At 37.0% G+C, this 15,696-nt stretch overlaps 1 long non-coding RNA gene across 1 annotated transcript in view; it reads left to right on the top strand.

Moving 5' to 3' along the window:
* The first annotated feature begins 863 nt into the window (after positions 1–863).
* LOC125694523 (uncharacterized) overlaps positions 864–15,696 on the top strand; it is a 55,552-nt gene continuing 40,719 nt past the window's right edge. Inside the window, exon 1 of the long non-coding RNA XR_007377592.1 lies at positions 864–973. This is a non-coding gene — a long non-coding RNA (uncharacterized LOC125694523). The remainder of the gene's footprint in view (positions 974–15,696) is intronic.

Consider the following 15,696-nt stretch of genomic DNA (forward strand, 5'->3'; position numbering starts at 1 on the left):
ATGTGTATGGAATGGTGCTATGTTATAAATAGAAGTGGTCTGTAAAACTTTGTCAGTCACGCTTGGCTTAATCATTTGAAGTCAATAAAGTCATTGAAGTGCAATAACCACTCCCTGGCATCAGTTTTGCAAGTGCAGAACTGGAGTTTTGAGCTCCTAGATGCTGATTGTTTAATCTGTGGTAAGAGTATGGAAAGTCTAAACAGATAGTCTATTGAGATATTAGCTGCAAAACAGTTTAGGCATTACTTCAGAAGGATTATAACCAGGGACAAAATCTATTGAATTTGTCAAGCTCTTCATCTGTTTGTAAGTTAAATCAAGGGAGTTTGCATGTGTGCAAGGTTTGAGTGTGTTCGCTGGGTAGAGTCAGAGAACATTGCCAGGACTTACTGTTAAAGGTTATAATGTTAAAAAGAAAAAGAAAGAAACAAAAACAGTTGTTTTTCTAAGCTTTGACATATCTCTAAGCAAGTACTTTTTTGTTTGTTTGTATTGACTTATACTTCATATTTCTTTTATGCTAAGATCTGATAAGGAAAAGAGTAAAAATTTGTATTTACAATTACAAAGCTAGAAAACTAGGAATAGATACTCATTTCAGCCCAAATGCAAAGCTCAGCATGTTCCTTTGATTAAGGTCTCAGGTGAGCACCATCTCATCGAATCATGGAATAGCTCAGGTTGATAACTCTAACGAGCCCCTGTGACCAGTTTACCTCTTGATCTGTAACAGGATCCATGTGAGCACGGGCAGTACTTTTTTTTTTTTTTTTTCTCTTTCTTTATTTCTTTCTTTTTTTAAATCCTCTACTTTTCTTTTTAGTATTGTGTTTAGTTAGGCTGTTGCAGTACTGCTTTATTTGAGCAGCTTGCCTTTCTGAAAAAAAGCTGGACTTGCTGATATGAGCTGTTTCATGATACGTACCTGGAGATATGAAGCTTGAAAAAAATGGGAACTGAAGCAGCCAAAGTGAGTAATTTGTTGCTACTTTTGTTTATTATAGTTTTTATTTCACAGATCCTAAGGATCATTACATTAGTTCCCATGGTTCGTGTTATTAAGACTAAAATTATCTTATAAGGCATCTCCTATTGCTACTATATGTAACATACTGGGCAAATCCCTGCCCTCATTGTTTGCACTCAGCAGATATGGGGGAACTTATTGTGGCATGCAATGTCCCTGTATGTTTTGAGTTGCTACTCAAGCTACACCTGAAAATAAAATGTCAGAAGACGTTAGTGGTAACTCGCTTGTTCCTGTGTCCACATTGGATTGGCAGCAGTAACAGGAAAGTTCTGATTTCTTGAATGGCTAGGGAATTTTGTGACTCTTAATTCCTGTAGATTTAGAAACTGATCACTTTATTTTAATCTTTCTCATATCACATCTGTAGTAACCTTCATTTTAAAAATCTCACTTTCTTCTCTGTGGGTAGCCTACAAATACCACCTACCTCTTGGTATTGCCTATCAAAACTGCATGCGTTTTTTATTCTTCCCACGCTCCACCTCTTGTATTAGAAAATAATCTCAATATGCTTCTCTATGTGGCCAGACTAGGTTTCTTTAACTGCTGTTTCTCTCACTGACTTGTTCAACTAAGCTGTTATGTAAGGTAGTTTTCCCATTAATTCTTTAAAATGTGTGGTTTAGTAGAAGCCAGGGATTATCCAAGTCTAGTGTCTAGTGGAGAATAGGAGAAAATCTCTTGAATGTATTAACTTGAAAAACAATTCAGATACAACTTCCACAGAAATATAGGGGAAAATATTTCTGCTGCAAGTATGGAGAGTGTGGCTGTTTCAGGATGAGAAAAGTAAATATGGTGGAAAAGGGGTGCATTATACTGGAGGGAGGGAAGACTGAAGAAAGCAAAGCAGTAATTTCCTACATACCCAAAATAGAGATGGAGTTCAGTTATAAAAAGTATGTAGAGTTCTCAGAATATCCAGTCTTTGATCTGTGATTATTCCCTCAGCTTGATTTTTTTCTATGCCTTGTTCCCAAACTGAAGCAGATCCTGTGTATTAACTAACATTGTGAGGAAGGATAGGGAAGCCCTGCATCTGTTTCATGCTGGCATACGATTGCTGGATGTGGCATGATCTGATGTTGGTAAGTTCCATATTAAGATGAGTTTTTTTGTGGTTGGAAAATTATGTATCCGAGGAGACTCTTAAGGCATTATAATTTTTCATATTATCATGGGTGAGAGAGCACTTTCCTCTAGGCTCTTCATAAAACTACTTTTAGGTCATAAAGCTAACTTTAACACTTATAGAACATAATACTTGCACAAAAAATAGATACTCCTATAAAGCAACATATTTTGTGCCAAGCTGATTGGTAATTTTGCAATATTATGCTACTAAGATGGTTATAAAACCAAAAGGTACTATGGTAATGTTGACTGTGATGCTGTGCTGCCTGCAGGTAAACAGAAGTTATTAGGAAAGGAACATAAAGAAAATACTCTGGTTTTTGAAGAGCATCCTCTAGAGTTCTATATGTGTTAAAGGTGAAGATCGTATTGCCAGATTCTAGATTGTTAGTTTCCTGTTTTGCCAGTGTTGTAGAGTAGAACGTTGGTTCCCTCTAGGGAGAGCCATCAAGGTTGTTTACAGGGGACAGACTGGTACAGTCTTGGCAGACAAAGCAGTTGTGCCACTTAGAACTTCTTGAACTGTGTCAAAAAGGCAAGAGGTACCAGGTACCATAGATACAGGTACCACAATGGCTCTCCCTAGAGTATTTATGTCTGTGCATTATAGAATGTATGTGAAACTTCCTTACATGAAACAAAGCCATTGCTTTTTGGAGAAAGCCCATTGTTTTCAGGATTGTTTCTCTTAATACCCTGCTATGCTCTTGTAAGTAACCTTGGACGTAAAACTGTGAACAAGAAGTCTTTTAAAGACAAGGTCTTCAAATCAACTTTAAAATTTGGAAGCAAAGGGAAAGCTGAACAACTCATTTTGGAAGCAATACATTTAATAAGGCAGAATTAGTTTCAGTGATATTATTTCCTAAATATTTTAATGGAGGCTGTAAAGAATTTGTTTATTAATACAGCTATCATGCGTGTAGTAGAAAGTGCTCCTAAAGGAGATGGTTAGGGGTATGAGCGTCTCTGTATCATTTCTGTGAATGTCCTTTAAAACCAGAATTGTAGTCATATGTTTTTAGACAACGTTTATTCAATCTGAATTGCTAGTGGATGCTGTCTACTAAGAGAATTGTTACTTCATCTGTGCCATGTGGTATTTTTTTTCTTATTTGGTTTCCTGGTATATATGCACTCCTGCTATTAACAACATTTAAGCGAGTAAATTCAATTGCATCCAAAATAAATGTCAATGTCTGTTTCTCTGAGAAACTGTTCGATAAACATTTCCAATTCCTTATAGCCTGCTATAAGTAAAGATAGCTGGGGATTGCTGGTTGGCCTAAGACTTTGCTGGTGGGTTAGAGAACCTTCAAACTGCAATGAAGCTGCTGTTTAAAATTCCATGTAGTGCATTGCAACTAAACAGTAATGGGACTGTGACAATTCTGAAAGATTAGTTTGGTCTCTTTCCAGTCCCTCGTGGGTCAAATGCTTGGCTACCGCTGCAGCTGGCAGCAAAGGGTAGCCTGGGGCTGTCTTCTTGCATCCGTTGAAATTTCTTTTGTAGAGGCTTTTTCCCTCCTCCCTAAACTTGCTTACTGAGCCAACAGGATGTTTCTTGAACTAAGAAGTAAGCTGGACATTATCTTCCACTGCATGGGTACATCTTGCAAAGAGACCACTAATTGGCTGTTGTTTTGTACTTGTAGAAGTACTCCTTTATGGGCCTCTGCTTGTTTATGTAGTTCGGAGAGGCCTTGGGGCTTCTTTGACCTAGTTCCTTGCATAGACTAATGGAAGGACTGCTGTCAGGCTCAAAGATTGCCTTTGTTTATAGCTTTCACTAGCATGGTGGACAGATCTGATTTTGGTGATCTTGGCATGGAGAAGATAACAGATTGGACTATACTCTTGCTCTCAGCAGTAAGGCCTCTAGATTAGAAGTGCTCCATTCCAGAAACTAGTGCATGTTTTGTTCTAGTGTCATCTAAATCCACTTAATAAGGTGTAGAACTGCAAAATCTCTGTAATCCTGAAAGTCTTTTTTTTTCACGTTCATTCATGTATAATACTTATTCTGAGTAGCATTTTAATATATAATCTGATTGCATATTAATTGGTGCTACTTCAGTGTTGCACTGAGTTCAGTGTGTGGGTCACAGAATATAGTATTACATATAAAAATTGCAATTTCTGATACAATTTCATGATTAAATGCACTAGTGCATGTCAAGCACAAAAAAAATTAACTAACTCCTAGCTAAGCACTAGAATGAAATTGATGTGTTTTTTTTTTCTTTTTTTTTCCACTCGATGTGAATATTAATTCTGTATGTTTGTTGTGTGGAACTGAAGTTAAGTTGCCTGTAGAATGCTTGTAGCCAGTTAAATAAATGAGCATGTTATCATACCCTAATCACCATCGTAACAGGCACAATGCTATGCACTGTGCAAGGCACCAGCAGTGTGGTGGTTTCCATAAATTTGGGCTGAATGAAAACTCTTTAAGTTAGAGTAATGTGGAAATCTTGCTGCACAGCCCATCACTAGTTTCATCCAACTTGAAGGCAAAATGTGTTTATTTAGAGCTAAGAAAACAGAACTGGAACACTGTGGGGGGGGGGGGGGGAAACAAACAAAAACAACTCATTTTCCTTAACTTGGATATAAAATCATTTTGTTTGACTTACTATATCTGGAAAGCTTATTTGCCATTAGAAAAGCATGTGTGGTGCCTCATGGTGGTTGCTCTGGTGGTTGTGGGGATGAAGGCCATCTGCCATCCTCGCAGTTTACTTCTGACCCCAGTGTAGTTTGAGGAAGTATTCCAGCTTCCACTGGTTCAGTTTCTAGGATGGTTTCTAGGATGTGGCTCCTTGGACCAATCAGCAGGCTCCTTTGGTTACGGTTGAGGCACCCCCGTATCTTTCCCATTGTTCATGCTCAACTACTTTTACCATTTTAACAATATAACAAATTAGCCCTTTACTCATTTCCCCCCTTTTCTATATCCTAGCAAATTCTTTTGCTGAATTGCTCCATTATTATGTAATGATTTTCAGACATACGCTCCACTCTCTGTTTTCTGTCTCAACTTACATATTTTTTTCCATGTCTCATAGCTATCACCTGTTTGTTTACACATCCACATAAAACAACATAGCATACAGCATTCAAATATCCCAAGAAAAGTAAAGTAATACGTACTACAAAGAGCTGCTTCAGCAAGACAGAGTTTGGAAGTATTGTCCCACCAGACTGAAGCAAGTCCTATACAAATGCTACCTACAGAAAATAGTATATATATGTTGCCTTCTTAAGTTTTGACTTAAGAGGTTCCTTCTCTTCAACAGTCCACTATGGCTTTGTTGTCTTATTTACTCGAGTGTGATGGATTCATGACACTGGTTCTTTCACCTTGATTGCTATATAAGATGTTCTGGAACCCCAAATCTTGGAATTATCCCTTGTAATAATACTTCAGTTACTTCCTGCACTTTGTTGGTCCTGCAAGGGAAAGTCTCTGACCAATGTGAAAAGGTGTCTGTTAATACCAACACATACCCTTTTCCTTGGGAGTTCCAAGAAATCGATTTGCCATTGTTGCCCAGATAATTTCCCTTCCCTATCTGTCCTGTGTACATAAATAACATTGTAAAACTGTGAAACAATAGAAACTGAAGTTTTAATTAGTTTGACTAGGTGAAACAGTGACGTGTACTCATGTAAAAAACGTGTAGTGTTCTCTTACACAAGGCATGTCACTTTGCATGACATATTTTGAAAGACCACTTTGCATGACATATTTTGAAAGACCACTCTAATGGGAATCTCTTTATTCATTTGTAGCTTCTTTAGTACTTTTACATTTGTAATGGTATCTCAAACATAATTTGTGAAACTGGCTCCCGGTAAGTGAGTTTAGCTTAAACAGTAGCTAAGTGCATGCATAATGTACATAGTAGGCATTCTCTTAAATTGTCCTAAGAAAGTAGTGTGGTAATGGTACTACAGTTAAAAATAATGATCATTAAATATTTACAGCAAATATTAATCTGTATGTCTTTAAAGATGCAGAGAAAATATGAGTGGGAGTAGCTCTAAATACTTGAGATATGAAAGCACGTTTTAGGCTTAGTGGAAGTGTATATCTTCTGGAGTAGCTCTACCAGAAATGGTAGATAAGCAGTAGCTGAACTTAAACGAAGCATGAAGCTTTAACTCCATTTCATTTACATGAACATCACTGTAATTATGCAAGTTTTTGTTTTGGTATGAAATGGGAACGCAGTCCAGCTGAAATATACTTGTGTCCTAAATAATCAACAGAATTTTACCTTTAAGAGGCATTGTTTTGTCACCAACACTTTGCTCTCTAGATAGTTATTTGGAAGGGCTGATGATCTCAACATGATTTTCTTTGCTGTGTTTTCCCCTTTGCTTTGCCACTTTTCAATACAGCTTAGTATGCAGCAATCAAATGTGGTCCAAAAAAAAGTAGAAGTTGAGAGATCAGTGATGATTTTAGTGTATAACTATTGTTCCTGGTGGGTGGAAAATCAATTGTATTAAGCATCAAGCATTTCAACTTCATCAGATTGCGCAGTGTGTAAGGCAGAGGAAAACTTTCAATATTTTGTCATATTGAAGATAAAACTTGCAAAATAGTACCTCGTTGTTCTATTGGGTCTGTCATGGGAAAGTCTGACTTGGTCTGCAGGCTCAGTAAGAGGATCCTATGTACTGTAAGAGCACTAGCTCACTGGTGGCAGCCGAGCACTGCAGTCATGCTGGTGTCTGGCAGTTTGTGTATATATAATAAAATATACTAATCTTTTCATACAACAGCACTGCATGAGAAGTAGTTCACTGGATTTACTTTTAAAAGTGTTTTGGTTTCACTGTGAAATGCTCCCACACACAATTTTATGGGAATGTCTGTCTTCCAGTTAAGCAGAATTGTAACTACAGAATTCCCCTCTCCCATTACTCTGCCCAGTGGAGGAGGACAGCATATACACAGCAGGATCTTTTTTATGTCAATCTGTAGGTGGAAGTGCCTGCAGCTAGATACAGATTCTGTGAGAAGACTTGAGCAATAAAATTATTTTATGCTTTTACCTGCCCTTCCCATCAACAAAGATATTTCTGCAGGTGTGAAGTGACTTCTCCAGCAATGCTTCCTCCAGTGACTTGGTAGTAAGAGAGATATTTAGAAGTGCAACAATGAATCGTGTGCTTTGGTTGTCATTTTCTGATCTGATGAATTTTCTGTGCTACTTCTGAGGCAGCACATGGCCTTTTTTTTTTCCACCTGTTTACTGTTAAAAGGATAATTACAGGTTGTTAATATTGGAGTAACTTAGAGAGTTTACTTGGGTGGCAGCATCTTCTAGTTTGAGGCTCCCACTTTGAAAACAGAAGCAAAACCATGGAAGACGAACAGCCTAACACTTTGCTTCTTGGAAGAATGCTCTGAGATGTTCAAGATCTATTCTGTGTCTTATCAAAATTGTTAGTTAAGATATAAACTGTTGTTTTGTACAGTCAACTAGAGTGAAATTCAGTCCTGTGTAGAAACATGTCCATTTGCCTGCAAGTAGGACTAACCAGTGCTAGTTTAAGTGGTCAGTGGAATTTCTGCTAAACCAGTGTTTAAGAAGATACAACCATCAGTGTTCACCACTGTATTGAAGTGTAAGAAATCTGCCTCTAAAGGAAGGCAGATGTCAATCCAGATTAAACCTCATGCTCACAGACCTATCCATTTCTAAAGAAAATTATTTTACTAGGAGCTTTAAGAGTAGCATACAGTCATAACCACTTCACTATTTTCTGCCCTGACAACAGGGTTGAAAAAAAACAAAACAAAAAAAAAACCTCCCCTGAGAATGAGTCAGTCTTGGAGAACCTGCTTAGTTATTGACTCTCTTATACCTAGCTCTTTGCCCTTTTAATCACCTCCAGCAGAAACATTACAATGTTTACCACAGACATTCACGTACCTTTCTATAAATTCCTGGCCTATTGCTCAAATGCTTATTGCTAGCAAAGCTTTAAAGTAGTTACGTTGTTCAGAAGTTTGTGGGGTGTCTATTGTTCGTTGAATTGCCACAGACAATATTCTCTTCTTAAATAACGAAACACTCCTCAAAATTGATTTTTAGAGAAGACCGTGGCCAATTCAGGAGGGGGAAGAAGAGGAGAAATCAGTTGCCTTCTGTGGGCGAACCTTTCTTTGAGTAGGTGTGTCCAATACCCATTGCAGCGTATGATTCATGTCGGCAGGGCTGCTTTAGTTGCACAGGCTGTCCAATAGCCAGGTGTTAATGAAGCAAGGCTGTGAACTGCCCAGGCTCTGTCATGGGCAGTGAAAAATAAGAAAGGTTGCCTGGATTACCCAGGAAGACTTTTGTTAGAAGCAGTAGGGTATTTCCAGAACTTCATTATATTCAGTTACAGAAAGGCAGAACTGCCAGTCTGATATATATACACACATATATGTATATGTCTTCCTTAAACATAGTACAACTTCATAAAATGAGCAAAATAGGGCTTTCTCTTCATTTTCATCCCTCACTGCTCCCTTTGCTCTAGCAGCCTCCTTGGTGATAGGTGTATGCAAGTGAAGGATGCTCCTCTTCACTGCTGGTTTTTCTACCTGCTTGCAAAACAGGTGACTAGGAGAAAATGAAGGCATTTCATTAGCTCCTACAAATGCTGCCTGGGGTAGCCTATGCTTGGATGCTTGAGTGGTTATAGATTCCTAGTCGCTTCAGTTTGTGTCTGGTTGACTTTTGTCCTGGTCTTTGTAGGTTGTAACTTAGCCCAAAGGCATCAGTATGAAATGGCGTGAACTCCCTTCACCAATCTGAGGCCATTCACAGCTGTGCCTGGAAGCTGCTACCAACCATAGGGTGACTAGATCCAGTGATTCATCAGCTGTCTAAATGTTATGTAGGTGGATTAACAGTGATGTGAGGGACAAAGCTCTGTGAAGGCAGCAAATTTCTGGAACAAAAACACTCCATCAGAAGGCAGCCTGCCTGTGTGCTGAGACCACGTATGATTACTGTAAGCAGCCTGTGTAACTGAAACAGGTCAGCCACCTGCACAGTGCAGGTAAACAAAATGAATTCACAAAGAAAGGCTGCCTGAACAGGAGAAATAAAAAATTGCAGATGTTTACACTGTCATCCAAATGAAAGAAAAGAGTTAGCACCTGACTACTGATACACAGCAAATTGGAAATGCCTTCCTTTTGGATTGTGCCTTCAGATGGGAAAAGAATCCTAGCGTAGTCTTTGGAAAGTTCATATTATTTATTTCATTTTTCTTTAAACTAGTTCATTTGCTTTCCTGATTATACAATCTTTACAAAGGATTAACACTTTAAATATCTGATTTTTGTAGACTTAGTTGACTGCAAATCCTGACTTTGGTGTTTACTGTAGAACTTGTCAAATCATAGAAGCCTTTACAGGTTCTCCACAATGACATTTCTGAATAAGCAATTTCTAAATGATATATAGAGCACAAACAATTGGAGGACTAATAACATCATCTCTGCATGTGAAGAACTTTGAATAAAATTGACTTTCTTTTTTTAAACTAATAATATAATTATTTCTAAATTCTTCTTTTCTGTTAGAGTTGACAGGGTAAAATTTGAGGTTTAGTTTATAACAGAATTAAGTTAAAAACATTTCAAATAACCTTATGTGAAATTGGATTGTAAACTAGGGTGAAGTATATGAAGAAGGCAGCAGGAGGAATTTGTTTATTCTTACTTTCTCAAGATAAATATATATATATATGTATACATAAACAAAACAACAACAATGAAAAAAGAAAGCAAGCAAAAGAAAAATTAAAAATCAACAGATAATTTTGTCTGTAGCATCATCTTTTGCCAATTTTAATTGCATTATTTCCTGCCCCCGGTCTATAAGGAAGGATTTTATCTCATTATTTTAATGTGTAATGCTATTTACTCGTACACATTTTGCTTGATTAAAAAATGCTTCCTGAAAAGGTGAAAAGATTCTTTTGCATATCCAAGTGTTTGTAGGCATTGACTTGAATGTGATTAAAGCAGAATTCAACAGCTGGAATTAAATTACGACTCCAGACTCATTGAGCTCTGGGTTACAACTTGAACAGTGCTGTCTAACTTCTATATGTTGCCTGTTCATAAAGCATTTTCATGTACAGTTAGGCCATCTACAGAATAAGCACTGCTAAACGATGGTGGTAAGAATGTTTATACTCAATTTGTGTATGTGTGCACATATTTGAATTTCTCTTGAGTAGGAGATCTTTCCCATGGATAATGAGATGTAACACATTTCAAGTCTTCCACAAATCATTTTATCCTTGTGACTCTTCTCTATCTCTACTATGCTATTAAGGCTTTGCAATCTTATGTGTACCTTAAATCCCTTCAGGAAGCTGCCACTTTTTTTAATTTTTTTTTTTTTTTTTTTAATAAGCCAACTTCAGTGATTTCTGCCTATCCCAAACTTAATCCTGACTTCTGCCAACGTAAATGTGTCCTAGACCTGTAGCCTTTTTAGCACAGCAATGTAAATCCAGCTTATAGGTTATGAGATTCCATGCTTTGGCTCTATTGGCATCCTAAACTGCTTAGCCAAAAACCTAGTAACTTTTACTTGCATGGGACATAATCCACACCCTAAGTGATTAATAGCCTTCATCCTGATCTCTCAGCAATTCTAAAATCTATTTGCAGACGTGTCTGAATTACAAAACAAATAACACATAGTATATATTAAACAGGCACATCCATGACTCTAGTTGCTCTTTATTCTTAGTTCCAAATGTACATGCTGTAGGTTAGAACAGACTAGTCTTACTTCAGCAGCATGCTTGAAGACTTCCATCTCTGGCAAACTCTTAAAAAATCTCTATGGCCCTTTGTTCTCTGAGAAGAAAACCTTAGCAGAGATGGTCACTTTACTGTGTTATCCTTTGGAGGGCTTCTGAGATTCTGATTCAAGGAAAGGTGGCTCCCATTTGAGATAACAGTGAGGAAGAAGTGAATGCACAGGAAATGTGCTGGAATGCAAGTTGAGAGTGAGCAACAGTGACTGTGAGCAAAGTTAAGACAGTCAGAAGTGCAGAGAGACATAGAAGCAGGGATAATGGTTGGAGGGGAGTGAGCCAAACATAAGGGATGTAGGAAAGATGAAGAGAAACAGTTATGGGGAAGCTTGCAAAATAATAAATGTTGGAAAGCTCATTGAATCCTGGGAGAAGATACCTTAACTGGAGAGTGGGATTTGTTCAAATACATACATTTGTGTTGATCTGTTCTTTTCCCCCTAAAAGTACCTGAGAAGTACGACTGAGGAAGGGCATCTGTGCTTGGAGAAAGAATGGCAGGGGAAGAGTGAAGGAGGGAGAAAGGTGAAAAAAGATATATGTACAATTTTAAATCTGCTTTGGTGGTGCTGCCCAGGAAATAATCCAACTTAATTACTAGTCTGCATTGTAAGAGATTGAGACTCTCAAGCTTCTGAAGGGAAGACTTTTAATCTTCAGTGTTCTAAAATATCATTTGAGCAAAGAGCTGGTCCAAATACACAAATGTGTGTGTACTTGCAATATATGTACTTCGGTCTTCAGGTGATTCACTTCTTTGCTTTTACCCCTTGCAAATGCATAAAAAGTCAGTAGTGTTTGTATCTCATGGTTGCTTGTTCTGTTTCTCTGCCAGTTCTAAATCCGATGTCCACTCTAGAAAATACCTTCTCCGCTGACCTCTTATTTTTTCCTCTGCTTCCTTTGAGAGGGAGCTTCTTGCCTTTTTTTTTTTTCTTGATCCCTAGACAGCCTCCCAGCTTGCCACTTTCTGTCAACAAAGAAACAAGCAGTCTCTTTTATCTGGTTTGCCTTTTATCTATTCTCAGTTCTTTAAGTTATGACCTAGAAAAAAAAAAAACAAAAACAAACCTAAAACAAAACAAAAAAACAAACAGAAAACAACAGGCATCGCCTGAAGTTGTACTTAGGTGAAAATCAGATGTTACCTGTGCTAGCAGTCCATCTTTGATGCAAGCTCATGTAACGTTATGTGGGTACAGCTTTCAGTGCTGTTTCTGGGAGGACTGTCATTTAATGAAATAAAACAGTTGTTAAGAACCTTCTTTGCTGGGCAAGTGATGGCTCATTTGTTAACAGGCATCAAACAGTGAACAGAAAAATATATAATGATTAATAGCTATTATTTTTTTTCGTATATGATTTTGGACTCTAGAACATGACCCTGACAGACAGGTGAGAATTATACTGTAGTACAACAGTATAAATGTTATATATATATATATATATATATATATATATATATAAAAATGTAATAACTGTCCAGTTATTACCGTAAAATCATTTTAATTAATGGGCATACGTAAAAAAAGACTCAATCCTACAAGGTGTTACAAATATCTGTAAGCCTCAGTGAAAAGCTGGGGGTTCTCTCTTTGTAGGGTCACTCATTCTAGTTCCTGTACTGGAATCCCAGAAATCTGGAACTTGAAATTTCTGTTTCTGCTTGGAATCAAACAATAAAAATTCTTATTTTTGCTTTTGTCCATATTTTCTCCTACTTCCTTAACAAAGTTGTTCCCCGTCGGTTAATTAACAACAAATCAACTGCCTTTGCTAAGTAAGAAACATCTACAGCTGTTAAAGCTCCTCCTCCTGCCCAAAATAAAACTTTCTGAGCATCCCATGGAATCATGCATATGATTCTTTTTCTCTGCAGTGTCTGTGCACGTGTTTCAATCACACAGTTCTAAAAGTGTCTCATGTAAGAAATGATCACTAAAGGTACTTGCTCACCTTAATTTCTTGCTCATTTCTTCTTTCAACTCTGAGTTTGAGACTTCACTATCATTCTACATGAAGGATTTTAAAGGTATTCTATGGGCTTTTATTTTAGCAAATAATTATGTAGCACTAACTTACCATTAATGACGACTTAATCTCTAAATCTGTGTTTGTAGTGTAACAAGAACTAAGATTTGAAATGGTAAATAACATCGTAACAGGAAAGCAAATTGCTTAAAGCAAAGACATCTCTTTAGATAAAACAAGGAAAATGTTCGGGAGACTTTCTTGTGAACAAAGATTGGGATTGCTGCATCGTTTTGTCAACTCAAAGTTGATAATGGAATTATCCATTAGAAGTTATGTTGATGTTTATCCATTTGGATGCAGTTTCTAGCTGCAAAACTCTGCCAGCATATACATAAAGGGATTTGGATATGTTGCTATACTAAATCATAAGCTGTCTATTCCCAATCCACTGCACTTCGTTAGACTTAAGACTCCAGAACAACCTGCAGAAAGTGAGAGATGTTTGAAATTGGTTGCTGTCTGGATACCACAATCAAGTTCTTCCTTGCCGATTTTCAATGAATTAATAGATGTCCTTGTTTTCCCAGCTGGTAAACACTGCAGAAAAACCCAACTCTTGGTCAGTTATGAATAGCTTTGAATGAGTTCAGTCTTTTTAGTAACTCAGGAAAGAATGAATATGTAAACTTTTGAGTTCTTTTTTCATTGTGAACTTCAGTTGGTTTTTTTTTGTTAGTAGCTTCATGTAAAACGACAATAATGTAGGATGTTTTTTAACAGTAAAAGAGTTTTCTAACTCTGAGTTACAGAGCTTTTCTTGTGTCATTGATGTGCCTCAAATATGAACTTGCACTCAAAAGCCCAGGGGCAGATTTTACCTTATTAGTTGTGAATTTTCAGGTAAAAGACTGTAGTCAGTGGAGCTTTATGAATTTAATGCCAAATTTATGCTGTAAGTGGTGAGCCTCCTGACATAAATGCGAATCTGGTAAAGAAGCTAAAAAAACAAATTCCTCCTTTTTAATAAATGCTTTATCACTTGCCTTTTTACGTAGAAACGTTAAGGGAAATGTAATGCAGATTATCTTTCGTTCATTCATTCTACTTTTACTGTTATTCAAAGGGTTCTGATGAAAGCTAGAGCTGATTAAATCAAACTCTTAAATATTTACTCCTAATCTACTCACTTCAACTGATGTGAGGTCAGGTTAAAATATGCAAAGCACTTTGTTGTATTTAAAATAGAGACACTGATTGAAGAATAATTTCAAGTTGTAAGTTCATAATTAACAATACTAAACACATGGTAAATTTGGCCAATCATAATTTCCTCTGGAAAACTTATTTGAAAACCTTCATGTTCATTTGTCTTTGCTAAGCTATACTGTGAATCTGTGGAAGTCCTTCTGTTCTCCCTTTTTCTGCCAGATTTGTGGGGAAAGAAAAATAATCAAATCTACTCTTGCCAAAAATAATGCCAGTTTTTTTTGTACAGAAACATATATGCCCTGACTTCAGAATGTCCTGGCTAGGTTACTGTGTCATTGCGCACGTATTCTGACATTCATTCTAAATTCAGTTGGCTTCAATGGGAGAAGGATTGAGCAATAAGAGCTTTTCCAAGCTTTTGGAATTTGAGGGAAAAATGCTGATAGCTGAAGCCTTAAGCAGCAGTAGTAGGTAGTATCACAGATCTGTAAGTGGGCCATGTATCATCATGGTTTTTGAAAGTCTGATGCTGCCTTTTAAATCATAGTCAAAACTTGATAGATTTTTCCTTCCTTTTGCTTTTTACTTTTTATTTAATGCTGCAGTTGTTACAATCAGCAGTGTGCTGTATCTGAACTAATGATTATGAAGAACATGAAGAATGATAATTTTCATTTACCCTGCAGGCATCCACTGACCAAACTACCAGCAAATAAGAGCAGCTCTTATATCTTTTTACACGGTAAAGAACAGAATGCATTTTACAGAATAATCAAAAAGTCTCCATTGACTATTGCTGCTTATTGGTAATTTCAGGCTTAGCTTTTGATATTTTCCATATCCGGTCATTTTCTCTCCCTTAGTTCTAGAACCAATGTGTAAAACCAATGTGTAAGCTGTTATTTGCCAGAGATCTCAAGACCACTAGCAATTTTTTTTTCTCTTTAATTGTATTTGCTTAAGTTGGCAAGGAAGATAAGTAAAATTAACCCTTCGACAGTGTGTTTTTTTTGTAAGAAAAATGATTTTTAAGGCAAAGACCATGTGTGTGTGCAGCTACAAGGTCATCGTCTTCATGTAAATGACAAGTAAGAGGCCAGGGGCAGACATCCATAGGTTAAAATTTCCTACTGTTGATAGGAAAGGGGATAGACAAAGTAAGGTAACATTTGATCCAGGTATTGCCAATACCAGAAACTTCTGAAATTCCATAAATGTTTTTAAGTACTTGTAGGGTATGGCCTGGGTGTAGGTCTTCTGTGGAAACATATCTTGTGTCATAAACTTTAGGGAATATGAGTAAGAGCCAATATTTATATTGTTATTTATGATGTGAAGATTTCATATGGCAGAGAGGTAAGGCTGGCGTCCCTCAATTCTCTTGATGAGATGTATGCACTCAGTTGTTGAGTTTATCGTGTTATTATTTGGGATGTGATGTTTAACTTCTTTAAGTTTGTGTAAAAATGGGTTAATAATGCCAATGTGCATCTCTA

This window comes from Lagopus muta, chromosome 6, assembly GCF_023343835.1.
Source record: "Lagopus muta isolate bLagMut1 chromosome 6, bLagMut1 primary, whole genome shotgun sequence".
NCBI classification, from domain to species: Eukaryota; Metazoa; Chordata; class Aves; order Galliformes; family Phasianidae; genus Lagopus; species Lagopus muta.